General features: G+C 37.4%; 1 protein-coding gene and 1 long non-coding RNA gene across 3 annotated transcripts in view; one reads left to right on the forward strand and one right to left on the reverse strand.

Moving 5' to 3' along the window:
- Positions 1–15,697, forward strand: part of KIRREL3 (kirre like nephrin family adhesion molecule 3) — a 771,808-nt gene that overhangs the window by 126,282 nt on the left and 629,829 nt on the right. The gene's annotated exons all lie outside the window — the stretch shown is intronic.
- LOC127554818 (uncharacterized) lies at positions 2,013–10,160 on the reverse strand. The gene is made up of 2 exons (XR_007952075.1): positions 8,512–10,160; positions 2,013–2,468 (listed from the first exon to the last, which is right to left on the reverse strand). It is a non-coding gene; the product is annotated as an uncharacterized LOC127554818 (long non-coding RNA).

Here is a 15,697-nt window from a genome sequence, read left to right on the forward strand (position 1 = left end):
ATACATGCATTCATATATACACACTTACAAACATATGCACATAATATAAACATACTATATATGTGTGTTATACATAATGTATCAATTCTTTCTCTGAATGCAGATAACATCTTTTTCATATACATTGTTTCTTTACCTTCCCAATAAGTAACATCCATTGTCATGATGACCTACTCAAGTATTCACAGAAGCTGTTGGTAGTCTAATATACCTCATTCTTACCACTACCATCTTCCTACAATCTTGGATTCCTCTTTCTACCATAAATCCTCAAAATGGAATGTCTCCAGAAACAAAGCAGAGAGTATAGCTGCCATGAAGGAAGATACCAATATATAGACAAGAGTTATCATTACTTAAAAAAAAATGGTTAGCAGTTGAGGTCAGAAGTTCGTTGAAAATGGGAAATGGAAAAGAGGGGGAGAGAGGAAAGAAAAGAAAAGCCAGGAGGGAAAAAATGCTCCATTCTCTTAGCTTTGCTGTGCTTTCAAATTCATTAGCAAGCCCAATTATTCAATTCCTCTGCTTTAATCTCTAATTAAACACTGCCACAGACATTGTATCTACGGAGGGTTGAATTGAAGTGGCCTCTTCTTAATAATTGTGTAACTATGATCCGGGCATTGTTATCCCAAAAAGGGGGGGAGTCCAAAGTTCTTACAGAATGGTAATTGCAGAGGGAATTTTGTTTTCCCCCTAAATGTAGCAAACAGGGCTTCCAGCATTAATTTTTTTTTGTAAAATAATTCTTTAAATCAAAAGCATATTCGCAGAAGAGAGAGTACTCCCACCATAGCTATTATTTTAGAAATAATTAGACCAGGAAAAAGAAAAAAAAAGTGGAAATTTACTATATTGCCGAGAGAATAAGGATACTAGATTTTTCCTCTTTTCAGGAGGTCATGAGATGCTGGGCAACTTTTGCTCTCACTTGGTGAATAAAGAAAGAGTTGGAGTTGGGGTGGTGGTGGAAATCCTGGCACCCTGAGAGGAATAATCAGTTCCAAATATAAGCTAGATGCAGCCAACCCAAGAAGATGGACCCAAACCAGAAGATGTCATATCCCTTATTAGCAATAAAAATGATAAGTTCCAAAGACCCCCAAAATTAGATAACCAGTGCCCTCTGATGATCACTCTGTCTTTTAATTCCCTCATAACTCACTTAGATGCACAGTGAATATTGAGTCATTGTCAATGGAGTAAAGGAAAGGGAAGGGCATTATAATAGATATTTCAGATTACTTTGTCTTCCCCTATTTTTGCCTGGGATTGGTTATTGGGTTCTTTTCGTGGTAGGCAAGGAGTCTGGGAAAAGCTTATAGTCCTGAATGGAAGCCACAAATCACATTTCCCTAGTCAGTCCTCTCTAGAACAGCTATTACTTCCAGTAGCTAAAAGCTCTCCTTTCTTTCCTAGGATATTAACACTACTGCTAGCTTAGTCAAAACTCTAATAAAAAGATCCTCAAGATTTCTTCCACTGACAAATCATACAATTTATACATAGCCATCCTCATCATCTTTATTCCCCTTGCTAGGCAACTTGATAGTCTATGAGCCACAAGTTTCTAACTGCCCTTTGTATAAGCTCCTTTGAGGGCAAGAATTGATTTGCTTTCCTATATTTGTATCACTAGCAGCTTAACGATGTCGCACATAGTAAGCACTTAATAAATGCTTTGCCTCTCAGGATCCTGGAATATTAAGATCCTTTAAGACATGAACACTGAGCTTGTAATTCATCTTTTATAGCTAAAGGTAGAAAGAAAGAGAAAGAGACTAGATTTAGATATAATTTTAAATGATGATAGAGTTGTTTATAGAGCTCCCTTATGACAGTAGACAAAATCTAGAATCTCTGTGAGGTACTCTGTGAGTACTATAATCAGTAAGTCCATTCTAAAAATCCCACAAGACTTATCAAAGTATTTAAAGTAAAAGATAAGATCCAAGTTTTCTGTCTTAAAAGCAGTTAAATCAAATATAGTTAAATACAAATGAAGCTGACTATAAATGCATGTCCTTTACTTGCTACTAAGCTACCTTATGAAACAACTAAGCCACCTTTGACCAGCATTTCTACTCTGTATTCACTCCCTATGGATTGTTGGTCATTGTTGCCTTCCTGAATGAAGTGCTGTGAATGGTACTTGCAGTTCATTTGCTTGAGAAGATGAGGAATCCAGTACTTTGGCACCACTGAAATATGTCAGCTAGACCACAGAGATCCCAGGTGGCCTCCTACAGTACTGTTGCCTACTAACTAGTTTATTCCTATCCATGAGCCATCCTTATACTTTCTTCTGACTCTTTAGCAATATTAGCTTCCCAAGAGATCAGAAGGGTGTTTGCTGAAGGTGCAGAATTTTCAGGCCAGTGCCTGTCTGGTTCCTCTGTAAGAAACTCCTGGGAGAAAGAAGGCATCTCTTTGTCATCAGTGTGAAGATTACATCTTGTCAACTCTCCCTGGAAAGAAAAGAAAAAATGATGAGAATTTTAGCACCAAAGAGAATATTCAGCTGGAGGCATGTCCTTTAGGTTGGCCAGCTCTCCCATTCCAAAGCTTAAATGTTTGTCCCACATTTCCATATCTTTCATTGATTGTTCTTCCAGCTTCCTCCAGGCTCTTTCTCTCTCTCCCCTTCCCAAGTTTCTCTCTTTTTTGTCATGGCTTCCCAGAATAATCAGTTGCTTACAACTGTTTTGAAAGTGTTCTTAAATAAGTGGAATACATTCCCTCAAAAGAAGTTACTCTGAAAGGGCTCAATAGCCCTGAAGATATACAATCAATACTTTGCCTGGACCATTGATACCCTTGCCCATCACTTAAATATCATTACAGGAAAGATTTCAACAAGATCACGGCACATTATGCTTTAAAGTTTTACTTTAAAGGATGCCTGGGCTTTGCTGAAAGGCATTAGTAATAGAATTCTTTATCTCTAAGCTTAATTTATTCTGAGGAGAATAGGGCCATTATCTTAAATCTATTTTTTTCTTCCAACAGAGAAAACAGGCCTCAGAAGTCCAGCACTTATAAAGAAATCATTGTTTAATTACTTTTTTGATTAACCCTTTATAGAAAGGAATGGGAGAATATTGGAAAGGGACTATTAATTCCTGTCACGTCCCTGCCAATATTCTCCGTGGTGCTTCTGCTATTGGCATTCCTAGTTCTATTTCTCTTCACAGTCTCCATTCAGGAAAATCTCTGTAGTCAAAAAAAAGCTTTGGGCAATTCTAGACCCCAGCTGTGGTGACTATTTACACATGGTCATCCAGACCAAGAAGGATTTTTGCCTGAAGGCTAAACACTCTCAATAACTAACTGACTAGCTATTTCTTTAGTGCTCTATTATTGCCTCCAAGTTGGGACTACACAAATACATATGTGCATATAGACACAAAGTCCCATATTAGTTCAGATGCCTCTCACTAACATTCTCTACAATCCAAGCTCATTGAAAGCAGGGATTATTTTCATTTTTGTCTTTAGCATGATCCTTTGTACTTAATAGGAACTTAATGAATGTATATTGGATTGGGCTGGATAGCCACAGAACCTGAAATAGGTACAAAATAAACAACAATTGAATGCAAAATCAATGGTAAAAAATCATAAGAGAAACCAATCTATCATTAGGTTGCTTTGTCAACATAACATCATCTTGCAAACACTTAGCAAGATTTGTTCACTGAACTACCTGATAATCAATCAACAGAGATTTTGTCATTCTATAGCCAAGCTATGTCCCTGTATTTGAAAAGTACAATTCCAACTAGGAAAGGGTCATTGCAAAGGATATTGGGACATTAAGAATCTCTAAAGAGAGTCAACATCTATATGTCTCTGAGGAATTTTACTTGTTAATTTTGCTCCAGTTTTCAAATACTAGTCATGAATTCAGCTTCCTTTGAAATATTCCTTTCATACTGAATTTTAGAGGCAGCTATATAATATAAGCTTATATTATTATATATATTATATATATTATTATATATTATATATATAATATAATGGATAGAGTACCAGTCCTAAAATGGGAGAATTTGAGTTCAAATCCAGCCTCATACACCTACTAGATAAGTAACCCTAGGCAAGTCACTTAAACCTGATTGAGTCCAAATAACAATAATGATAATAATTTGACTGGGTTTGGAAGCATTTTTGAATTGAAAGATATATCTAAGAACTCAAGAGAAGCTGATTCATAGAATTTAGTAGCTTATATTTTGGAGTATGAGTATGTCTGACATCATATAGACCAGTGATTCCTAGAATTATAAGAAGTAGTCAGGGTTCAACTTAATGAATAAGAATTATTTAAATAATATCATAATTTTTTGGTCCAGACTTGGTATAGAGGAACCCTCAAAGAAGAACCTCCTACCAACACAGATCAATATCTACCCTGTAACTTAGAGTTGTCTGGGTCACTGGGTTAGCCTAAGTAACTTCCTGATAGTCACACGGCCAGTGTGAGTGGGAGGAAGGACATGACTTCATGGATTATGACTCCAAGAATGACTCTGTATCAACTATATTAGGCTGCTACTATCTATACAATAATCCTCTACATATGTGAATGCAATGGAATACTATTGTTCTATAAAAAATGATGAGCAAGCTAATTTCAGAAAAGCCTGGGAAGACTTATGTGAACTGATGCTGGATGAAGTGATAGAATCAAGAGAACATTGTAACAACAAGTTTTATGCAGGGGTCCTCAAACTACAGTCAGGGCCAGATACAGCAGCTGAGGACATTTATCCTCCTCACCCAGGGCTATGAAGTTTTTTTATTTAAAGTCCTACAAAACAAAGTTTTTGTTTTTACTATAGTCCAGCTCTCCAACAGTCTGAAGGACAGTGAACTGGCCCCCTATTTAAAAAGTTTGAGGACTTCTGGAAAAGTGTCATCTGAATCCAGAGAGAAAACTATGGAGACTAAATGTGGATTGAAACATAGTATTTTCACCTTTCTTTTGTTTTACTTTTCTTTCTTGTGTTTTTTTTACCTTTTGGTCTGATTTTTCTTGTACAACATGACAAATATAAACATATATTTAAAGTATATGTATATATATGTATATATATATATATATATAAAACCTACATGAGATTTTTTTGCTGTCTTGGGGAAGAGAGAGGTAAGAGAAGAGAGAAAAAAATTGGAACACAAAATCTTACAAAAATGAATGTTTAAAACTATCTTTACATGTATTTAGAAAAATAATATTGAGAAAAAAGACAAGAAAATAAAAATTTTAAAACCATTAATGTCCTACATTTAGTATTGATAATAGCTATATAAAATCATTAGCACAGTTCCTAGCACATAGGAGGTGCTTAATAAATTCTTGTTCCTTTTCCTTTGCCCCTTATCTCATTTGATCTTAAAAACAATCCCATGTAATAGATGTGCTTTCCATTTTTCAGAATACAGAGAACTTAAGTGGTCTACCGTGGTATACATCTACTATGTATCTTTGGCAAGATTTGAATTCAGAGTGCTAGACTTGAAGTAAGAAAGATTTCTCTACTAACCCCATGTTGACTCCCTATTTTTAATACTTTCCAAAACTTTAGCTCCCAGAACCCCGGAAATGGGGACAAAAGGAACTGGACAAGCCCATTGTTGGAGATGGGCATCTATGGTGGATCACAAAGTAAAATTTTTCTTCCGAAGTCTGCTGAGCTTTGGGTGATAACCCTGCTTTTACTCCTTAATTTCAACTGGTGAAAAGCGGGTATAATTTCCATTGGAGAATAGGCAGCATCTCAGGATTCAGAATCTTATCTCTTTTTGGCCTTGTCAATTAGTCAGGGTATTCCTTTATTCTCTGCTCCCATTACTGGAGATTTATGTTTAATGGATACTGGGTCAGATTTTATAAATGCAAATGACTTTGATGGCCTCCATCCCATCTTCTTAGACAGCTCTGTGTCCATCAGGAGTGGCAATCTATAAAGAATTCATGTAGGCAGCACCTGCTTTTGATCAGTGCCTCCAGATGATCATTACACAGGAGCTGAAAAGTCAATACCCCTTCCCAAATTAGAAATGTGCATGGAAGAAATCTCCATTTTACAAGACTGGAGCAAATTCTTCTGGAAATGCTCCCACCCTTTGGGTCAGTTACTTTATAATTGACTTTAATTGGCCTTGCAACATGTGGTAGCCTTTGTTACCTGCAGCCACATGGAGCTCAGGAAGAAGAGAGATCCTTTCCCTCCTTTTGAAAGCATTAAAGCTATTTCATCTTAGCCTTTTCTTATAGCTGGGTATCCTACTAATTGGCACATAGCAAAAAAGAAAGAACAAAGAAAGCAAGGTGGCTTTTAGATTTTTTTTTTTGAGATGAGTGGTGATCAGCAAGACCTCTATCATGTATATCAACATTGATATCATCTGCAACATATCTCAGATGACATGGTATCAGTCACAAAGAGATTAATTTCTGACATGTATATAGCACTCTCAAGTTAGCAAAGTGCTTCACATAGATCATTTGAACCTAACAACAATTCTGGGAGGTAGGTGCTAGAGATTTTATTATCTCCACTTTAGAAATGAGCACACTGAGGCTTGAGGAGAGTAAGTGATTTTATTTGCCCATTGTCACACAGCTAATATGTGTCAGAGGTAAAATTTCAAACCCTGGCTTTCCTAATTCCTTGGGCCGGAATCATGGAGTAGGCTGGAGATTTAGGGGAAATAGAGACTTTGGTCTAGACTTCCTGAGATATTCTGTATTTCTGAGATATATATTTATCCTTTCCACATCCCAGGATTTAGGGGCATGACATTCCTCACAACCTGGAAAATTCACATAAAAATTTTAGCCCTCTCTTCATACCAGAGAAGGAACCCAAATTTTTTAATTTTCTTTTCTGGGGTGTTTATTGTAAACTTGGGTTAAATATTGGCCTTTGCATGTCATCAGCAGCTTCTGCAAAATTCCCCGCAAATTCCCATTTAATTTCTTATGTTGGGTTATAATATATCAAAATTACAAAGAGGAAAGTTGAATGTGGAAGGGATACACTTTTATTGGGATTCACTTCCCACCCCTCAAGCCTCCATTGTTTGTTCTTATTTGTTACTGCAACACAATGAGTCCATCAATGAAAGTCTTTCAGGTCAGGAAATGGATCAATTTATGTTTCTCTAAGCCCCCATGTCCATCTGAGGTAAAGGCAGACCTGTTTCCTCCCATCACAGCTCCCTATCTGAGGTAGTCCATTGCAGTGTGTATAGTCAAACTCACTGGGTTTAATGTTTCTGTTAGAGTAGCCCACAAGTGTCATCTTATCGGAGAATCAATTTTATATCAGAGGGTCATTAAATTCTTTTTCATGAGAATAAAATGGGCTTTTGCTCCTGCATGTTGTACTGCTGCTCATCTGAAACTGGAGATGAAACCAGAGTGGAAGAGATTTAACCAAATTATCCATCTTCAGAAAATAAGTTCCACTGCAAATGTATTTTTGATGTGGTATTGTGCAACACAGAGAGAGAAAGAGGAGAAATAAAAATACCCTAATGACCCTGTTATCAGGAAACAGGAGGAAGCTGTGAATTTAACCCCCTGTGGAATCAGGGATTCACTGTTATCTCCATAGGCAGGATGCAGAGAAGGGCTGGGCTGGGGCTTGCTGCCTGATAGAAGAACCTAGCTAATGACATGCTGTGAATTCATTTCTCCCACCCCTAAATAAGTGGACACTAGGGAATTTTTTCTTTTCCTATGAAGCAATTCAGAGCTAGTATAATATAATGTATGGATCCCTGGACTAGGAGTCAAGAAGACCTAGATTCAAATTCTATCTCAAATCCTATCCTGAGATAGGATTGGCTCATTGCCATGAGCAAGTCACTTAATGTTTCAGGCTCAGTTTCTTCTATTGTAAAATGGGAACAATAATACACTCTACCAATTGAGAAAATCAAAAGAAATGGTATATATAAAATGCTTTGGATGCAATGCAAGTGTGAACTATTAATATTTTGTTGTGCTCCTCCCTCAATGGTAAAAAAAAAAAAAAATAGCGTCTGCCCATTACAAACCTCATCAAATAATCCAAGGATTATTTGCCACTTTGGAAATTAATGTAACAAGGTAAATTAGAGTTAAGAGAGGTGGAACTATACAAATTGGTCAACTTTGCTCCCCCCTCCAGAGTCATCAAAGTCTAGTGCAAGACAAAAGTCAAGATGACTGTCAATGACCCAAGATGACTTTTGCTTTTGCCATGAATCTGCAATGATTCAGATTCATAAAGTATAAAATTCTATAAAATTCCATAGTTCACAAATGCAAGGGGTTTTGTAATGTATATACATGGGAATTTTAAAATAAGAAGGAGAATGGGAGGAGGAGGAGGAGGAGGAGGAGGAAGAGGAGGAGGAGGAGGAAAAGAAGAAGGAGGAGGAAGAGGAGGAAAAAGAGGAAGGGAAGGAAGGAAGGAAGGAAATCTAAGATAAGAAGAGTTCATGACTACTAACCTGAAAGTTTCTAAAGTCTCAACAACATCAGTAGTCTTGAACACCCCCATCTTTGTCCTCTTCTTAGATCTCTGTGTCTCAGTGCAATCTGAAAAACAGAAAGGAACAAGGCAGAAATGACATACAATGAAAATCACTGGTAAATTTTTTCTTACTAAAGCTCCCACTGGATGCAGAGAATATGATTAATCAGAGCACAGGAAATGGGTTCCCTTGAGGAGAACTATGAAGGGAGAGGAAAGCCATCTATCTATGAATAAGACATAAGCACACAACAATAAATTCCAAAAACTAGTTATAGCTGCATGAGGTAAGTGCAAGGGGATACTCGAGTGAATGGAATCACCATCTTGCCCAAGCAACCTTTTAATTGGGGGGCTTGAGCAGAGTTGCAGCAATCAGTTCACTTGACTTCTCCTGCCAACAGAATGAGTCAGTGGGCAGGATCCAATGCAATCTGTGGCATTTTTCCAGGACATCTGCTCCCTTTTTTCCATCTCCCCAATGCATTGCAGACTATTTCTCAGCCTTGTGGTGCTTTTCCCCTTCAGAACTCTCATCTGTGACCATCAGTGATACTTTGAAACATCTTGATAGGCATCAATGGAAAGCTTCAGGGATATGTGAGGGTCCTACACCTTGACCTTAAGGAGGCCTTTTTGTTTAGGTTAGGTTCAAAGAGACCTGCTTAATTCTGCATTGTTCTGAAGATCCTGCTTCTTTGTGATATAATTTCTAACCCCAACTCACTCCAATTCTGCCCTTCACTTTGACCATGAGAGGACATCATTTGGCAGTGTGGAGTTAGTCCCTTCGATACCCTGTCTCCAAGCAATTGATCAGGGAACCCCTAGTATCCTTGGGAATGTCTATTGTTCCCTTGCCAACACCATAATCAGTACATTTAAAGGGACCAGCCACAGTTTGGTTTTTGCCATAAACCATGAGTCTTCAGGAAGAAGAAAAAAATTTGCAAGATAAGTAAAGAAAAATGTAATCCCTGAGTGGAATGAAGGGTGCTTTGAAATGAATGGGGGATAATCCTTTTGTTGTCTGTTACAAATGCACTTTATTTCTGCATTATCTGGCTATGAGAATGTACTGTTCACTCCACTGACAAATCCACTGAAGCTTCTTCTCTTTACAATGTATTAAGCTTATGCTATAAATGGTGTACCGTCCCTGGGGTCTGTGGCAGCTTGCCCAAGTGACTGCAGTTAGGGATATTCTACCATCTCACACTTCCCTCCACCCTCCCATCCCCAACTCTGCCCCAGTATGCTTCCAATTAATCTCAGACTAGCTCTAGAAGAGATTTTCAGGGAGGTGCCTTTATACCCCATTCTCTTCCCCCATGGTACTTCATGAGTACGAGAAGCCTATGTAACATTTGTATATGCTCTTTCATCCTTAGACCTTTGGGATGTAGGAAATATTCTGCCTCTTCTGAGATTATTGGCATTATTTCTTAATTTGTGGTCTGGGACTCTTGGAGAGTCTCATTATTGGTACAAGAAGGAAGGCTTTGAGGAAGTCTCAGGGGTCACCAGATATGCATCTGTAAAATGGATTTAATAATAGCACAACATATATGAATTACTGCCTTTGATTTTGTCAATGAAGAATTCCTAATATGCGCAATCTCTCCTTCAAAGCAGATGACAGTCCATCCATAACTTAGTGGGGTAAGGGAATAAGCATTTATTAACTGCCTCCTGTGTGCCAGACACTGTGCTAAGTGCTTTAAAAATATTGTCTCATTTGATCCATTAGTAATAATAGTTATAATTATGGCAGTTACTTAACACTTTAAAGTTTGCAAAGTACTATATGTGTGTGTATCTATATTAACTTGTTTGATCTTCACAATGATTCTGTGAGGTAGGTGCTGTTATTAAGCCCATTTTGCAGATAAAGATCAGATTTAAAGAGGCTAAGTAACACCCATGGTCACAAACCTAGAAGATGTCTTGGTGAGAATCAGTCTTGGGTTTTCCTAACTCCCAGTTGAAAATTGTTCACTGAATTATCTAAAGGAATTCTAGGGAGTTGCCTAAAGGACTTATAGGTTAAATGACTTTCCCAAGGCTACTCAGCTAATAAATATCATAGAAAGAATTTGAACAGCAGCTCTTCTTGACTCCAAGCCCAACATTCTCTCTATTATCATGTTTCCATTTATAAAGTATGTGTATGGATGATAAAAAAATGGATAACATATATAGATTAAGAGTCTCCTGAGAACCTTCAAGCTTACTATTTATTCCCTCTGTCCTGTAAACTTGTCGAGATTAGGACCATGTATGTATAAGTGAATGAGTTGATTCTTTGGTATATTTAGTGCCATGTATAAATTCCTTCATCTTTGGAGAAGGCAGATCAGCTTGAAGTTAAAAAGGCTTCTCCCTCACTGTTATATCGTCATAACATGTGGATTTATTTCACAATAACGCTTTTTATCATTTCTCCCCTTCTTGAACTCTTCTCCACAACACACACAAAAATAGAACATATTTACCTCTTCCATTTGAATCAGAACTTTGTCACAAGACACACAGGTCTTTGATACCTTGTGTATACAATGCTGTGCTAGGCATTTTATGGAGGGAACTGCATAAATGTGAATGAATCCTGCTCTCTACTAATTATTATCATCTTTTTGGTCAACACAGATCTAGGAAAATACATCCAGGAGATACTACTAGCAGCAACATGGTAACAAACTTTTATTTGGTGCCTACTATTTGCAAACTTCTCTGTAAAAATGAGAAAAAAGAGAGATACACAGAGACAGAGACACACAGAGAGAAATGAATTAATAAATAAATGCTTTCTAGGAGTTTACATTCTCTTGCCTGATTAAAACATTAAATAAAAATATGGTATATAGGTCAACGATGCTTGAAAATTCCAAAAAGTTTGTGATTCCATGAGTTTAGATATTCCCTCCACCAAAGTAGATTACAATCCTTCTTCTGTGACTTATTAGACCATAGGCAAGCTTTATGAGATATTCTGACCAAAAGTAAAAAATAATAAAAATCCATTGTCTAATGGCCAATAATCTCCAAACAGCTAGACCTGTCCTGAATGGCTAAACCCATAATCCATATCCAACCCTCATCTGAAGATTTTCCAATTGGATAGGAACTTTTAGAATATGCTCTCTACTGACTGAGTCTTCAGGGACCTATATCATTTCCAAACCAAATGATGCATTCACTTAGGATTTTAGTAAAGGATAAGTCCAATGATGAATGATATTTTAATGGTGGGAAGAAACAGTAAGTGGTTATTTGGAAGGAAGAATTTTTAGGGAAATTGGGGGAAAGAATATGCAGCCATTATCATATCAGAAACAGACAAATAAGTCCTTCAAAATAAGGAAACTGAGCAATCTTTTAATGAAACCATCAACACTACAGCCCCTAGGCTCTATTTTACTGGAGTCTGAAACCCCCACACTTCAGGCTACTGTTTCAATGGTACCTCCTAGGTTATATGCTCAGCAACAATTTAAGTAAAGTGTCCCAGATAAATGCTAATAACCCCCATGAGAAAACAGGGGCATCCCCATGCATACTAAATGCACTCATTAGCATCCAGGCTATTATGAAGAATAGCAAAATGACCTTGCAATCATTAGAAGCTTAAAATGCTATGACTTAAGTTTAGAGGGACACATATTACAATGTAAAACCTAATTAGTGTTACCTTTGCTAATTGCAGCCTAGCGCTGAGCTGTATAAAATAAATGCATGATGGACATTCCGGGGCATCAGATATAACCCCATCACGATTTTTAGAGGGAGGGAAATTATAGGAGAAGAGCCATTTGCTGGATGTCTGAAAAGGTATTTATCTGAGTTAGTTTGTGGGTGGTTTGAGGGAAATTGTGGGAGGGGGAGCAGTATTGTGTTTGTTTGTAAGAAAGTGAAATGTTATTGCTGTTCTCTCCTGAGAACTGTGTTCCCTTATTCTTCTTCCCCTAATGGCAGGCATGGATATCAGACAATAAGGGAAGTGACTGAGTGCCAAATTCCAACACCAGCATGAAAACAGCTGTGCAGGGATATGTTGAAATCATATCCCACCGGCAATTAGTGTAATCAGCATTGCCCCAGCTTAATTCTGCAGGAGGGATGGGACCCAGAGCTACTGATTTGGGAACAAAATTGTTCATTTGACAAACGTTACCTATGATCCATCTCCTGAAGGAAAACATGCACACGCTCAAGCCCAACTCGATAATGTGGAAATAGATGAAGGTTTCTAGCCAACTTGGGATTTCTTTTTCATCTGCCATTCCTTTGCAATTCCCATTTTGTGGAATGGTCCCAGATCCAGACTTTGGATATCCAAATGATGTTAAAAGCCTCTTTCAAAGCTGGCAAAGGAAATGGAGAAGAGCAAATCGAGTAGACCCCTCCAAAATGTCTTTTGCTCCCAGCTGTGCTCAGTGTCAATAAAATCTATGAAGGTGAAATCATTTCTGTGAAGTTGTCATTTTTTTCCCTTTTTCCTTTTAGGATAAATCATAGTTGATTTTTTTTTTTTTTTATGAAAGAGTAGCTCATCTGTCTCCTGCCTTCGCCTTCCCTCCATATGGCAGACTGGGGTCAAAAAGTATGGAAAGGCAGCAAAACTCTCTGTATAGTCCAGTGTCTTAGCAGCAAAATTTACAATGAAGGAAAGAGGTTATAATAGGGCTTTCTAATCATATTCTAAGGTATGTTATGCTCCTGAACTTATCTTTCCTTCAGGGATGGGGTATTCAGAAAATATTATCCTCCTTCCCTGAACTAGATGGTTTTCTGAGAGTTGTATATCTTTTTTTGTCTTCCTCCCAATAGTCACAAAAGTAATGATTGTATTGCCATTACTTCTCTTACTGACTCCTGGTGATAATAATAACCACTTATGTTAATATAGCAGTTAATAATTACAAAGTGCCTTATACCCATTCTTATTTGAGAAGAAAGAATGGACTCATTCTTCTTTAAGGCTATTATGCTCTAAGATTGCCTTTTGAAAGCAAAATATTTCTAATTGGGTCCCTGGAGCCTCTGCATTTGGGTTTACTGTTGGGTCACTTAGCCTCTTTGAGACTAAGCTCCTTTCTCTGGCTATGGGACAATGTAAATGCAAGAAAAAGTAGACTGAGGTACAAAGCCACCCCATACAGATCTGCAAAAGCTGAGTGAAGGCAATCACAAAGGATGTGGGCTAGAACCAACTATCAAAGGCAGCACCAAACAGCCTTTTTTTTTCTTTTTTCCCCTCCTAACACCCTTCCTCCCTCCCCTTTACAATAACTGAAGTTGAATAATGGAACTGCTGATAATTAAAATTAAATCTTTGTTCCACCGATGTCTGAAACTCTGGGAAGTCATTATCAGAGTCAGACAGTGATATTTTGATACCCTGGAATCTTTTTGATTTGAAGAGAGAAGTTCTAAGTAATGGGAAGATAGAGAGCCATGCTATTTCCTAATCACTCTTTATAATTTGCAGTATCTTGGGACTTTTTTCAGATGTTTCCACTGTGGCTTATGTACACTTCAAACCCATGTGCTGTTAAATGCAGAAGCTAGATACTGAATTAATGAAAGTAGCTTCAAAAGCCCACCTCTTTGGCAAGCTAGAGATCTAAGGGCAATCTCAAAGAGGGTGATGGGCCTTTGAAAATTACTAAGCACAAACAATAAACCTCATTAAATAAAGTCAGCAAAGTGGGCTCAGAAATGTAATAAGGCAAGTGGGGGATTTAGAGGGCCAAGAATCCCTCTGAAAAATGGTTGTTCAGGGTTAAGGAATAGCAGGAGGAGACTGAAGAAAAGGAATATTTCTTGATTCATCATATGATCCATATAGACACAATACAGAAAAACTAAAAGGATACCCAGTAATTTGGAACCAGACTTGTCATTGTAGGAATGAGGTTGGTTTCCTCATCTAGCTTAGAATAAGATGCCTCTTCAAGGCAATCAGCCAAATGAAAATATCACACTCTTCATAAGAAATTTTAAAAAATGAAATGTTAGAGTAGTCTATGTTAGAAATAAAGTGTATTGTTTTCTCCATGCTTCAGAGAAAGAGCTAAGATTGGACCTTTTATCACTCTAAAGAATGCTTGCAGAATTTCCAGTTACCATTCCTCAAAATCAGCTTGGATATGAATAGGATTTGAATCTGGAAAAGAGATTGGAAGTCATCTAGCATCTAGGGGTTTTTAATGTGTGTGTGTGTGTGTGTGTGAGAGAGAGAGAGACAGAGAGACAGAGAGAGACAGAGACAGAGATAGAGACAGAGAGACTCCATTCTTTCTCTTTGGCAGTCTGTTGATAGAATAATGCTATTAAAGATATAAAACATGGTAAAAAAAATATACAAAATATGCCTAGGATCACAAAAAACCCACAAATTATGTTGAAAAAAGTTAGAAAATATCATTTTGAAAAATCAAGTTCATGAACCCCAGATTTCAAAGCTTCTGATCTAATGCAAAGATTTTATTTTACAAATAAGGAAACTGAGGTCTGGGGGAGGGAAAGAAGTAATTGATCAAAAAAATCACATGAACAGGAGCAGCACATGTATTTTAACCTGAGTCCTCTGGATCAAAATTTGGGCACTTTCCTCTACGCTGTGGGATTAGAACAGAGACTACAAGGATTCACAGTGTTTGGGTTACACATTCTAGATAAGGCAAAGTCTGTGGCAATAGTGTGTGGCAGTAGCTTGTTGGCATTTTTAAACTATTTAATAACTATTTAATAACTAATCACTGATGTTTTTCCTACTAGCTCTTTACTCCAGGAGGGAGCATGTCACCCTACATGTCAATGGACGAAGGATGGCTTGTTCTATGGATTATTCTCTTTTCTATCATCCTTTTTACATCTGTTCTCCTTCTCATTCTTAGCCAAGTATAAGACTTTCTTTTAGAAATTTCATCTAGGAAGGAAATTCCTTTGTGAACTTACTGAGCACTCTCTTCTCCACTGCTAAGCCCTTTATTCTATACCCCTGCTGGCCATCTTGTAGCAAAAATTGTATTTTTGTTTTAATTCATGACTTTATTATCAGAGATCACTCTGATTCTTCTCCCAAAGTAAAAGGATTTGGGATCTTCCACCAGATAGTTATTTGTGAACATGGCTGGGGAGTTTATTTAAACTAATTT

Source organism: Antechinus flavipes, chromosome 3 (genome assembly GCF_016432865.1).
Source record: "Antechinus flavipes isolate AdamAnt ecotype Samford, QLD, Australia chromosome 3, AdamAnt_v2, whole genome shotgun sequence".
In the NCBI taxonomy this organism is placed as follows: Eukaryota; Metazoa; Chordata; class Mammalia; order Dasyuromorphia; family Dasyuridae; genus Antechinus; species Antechinus flavipes.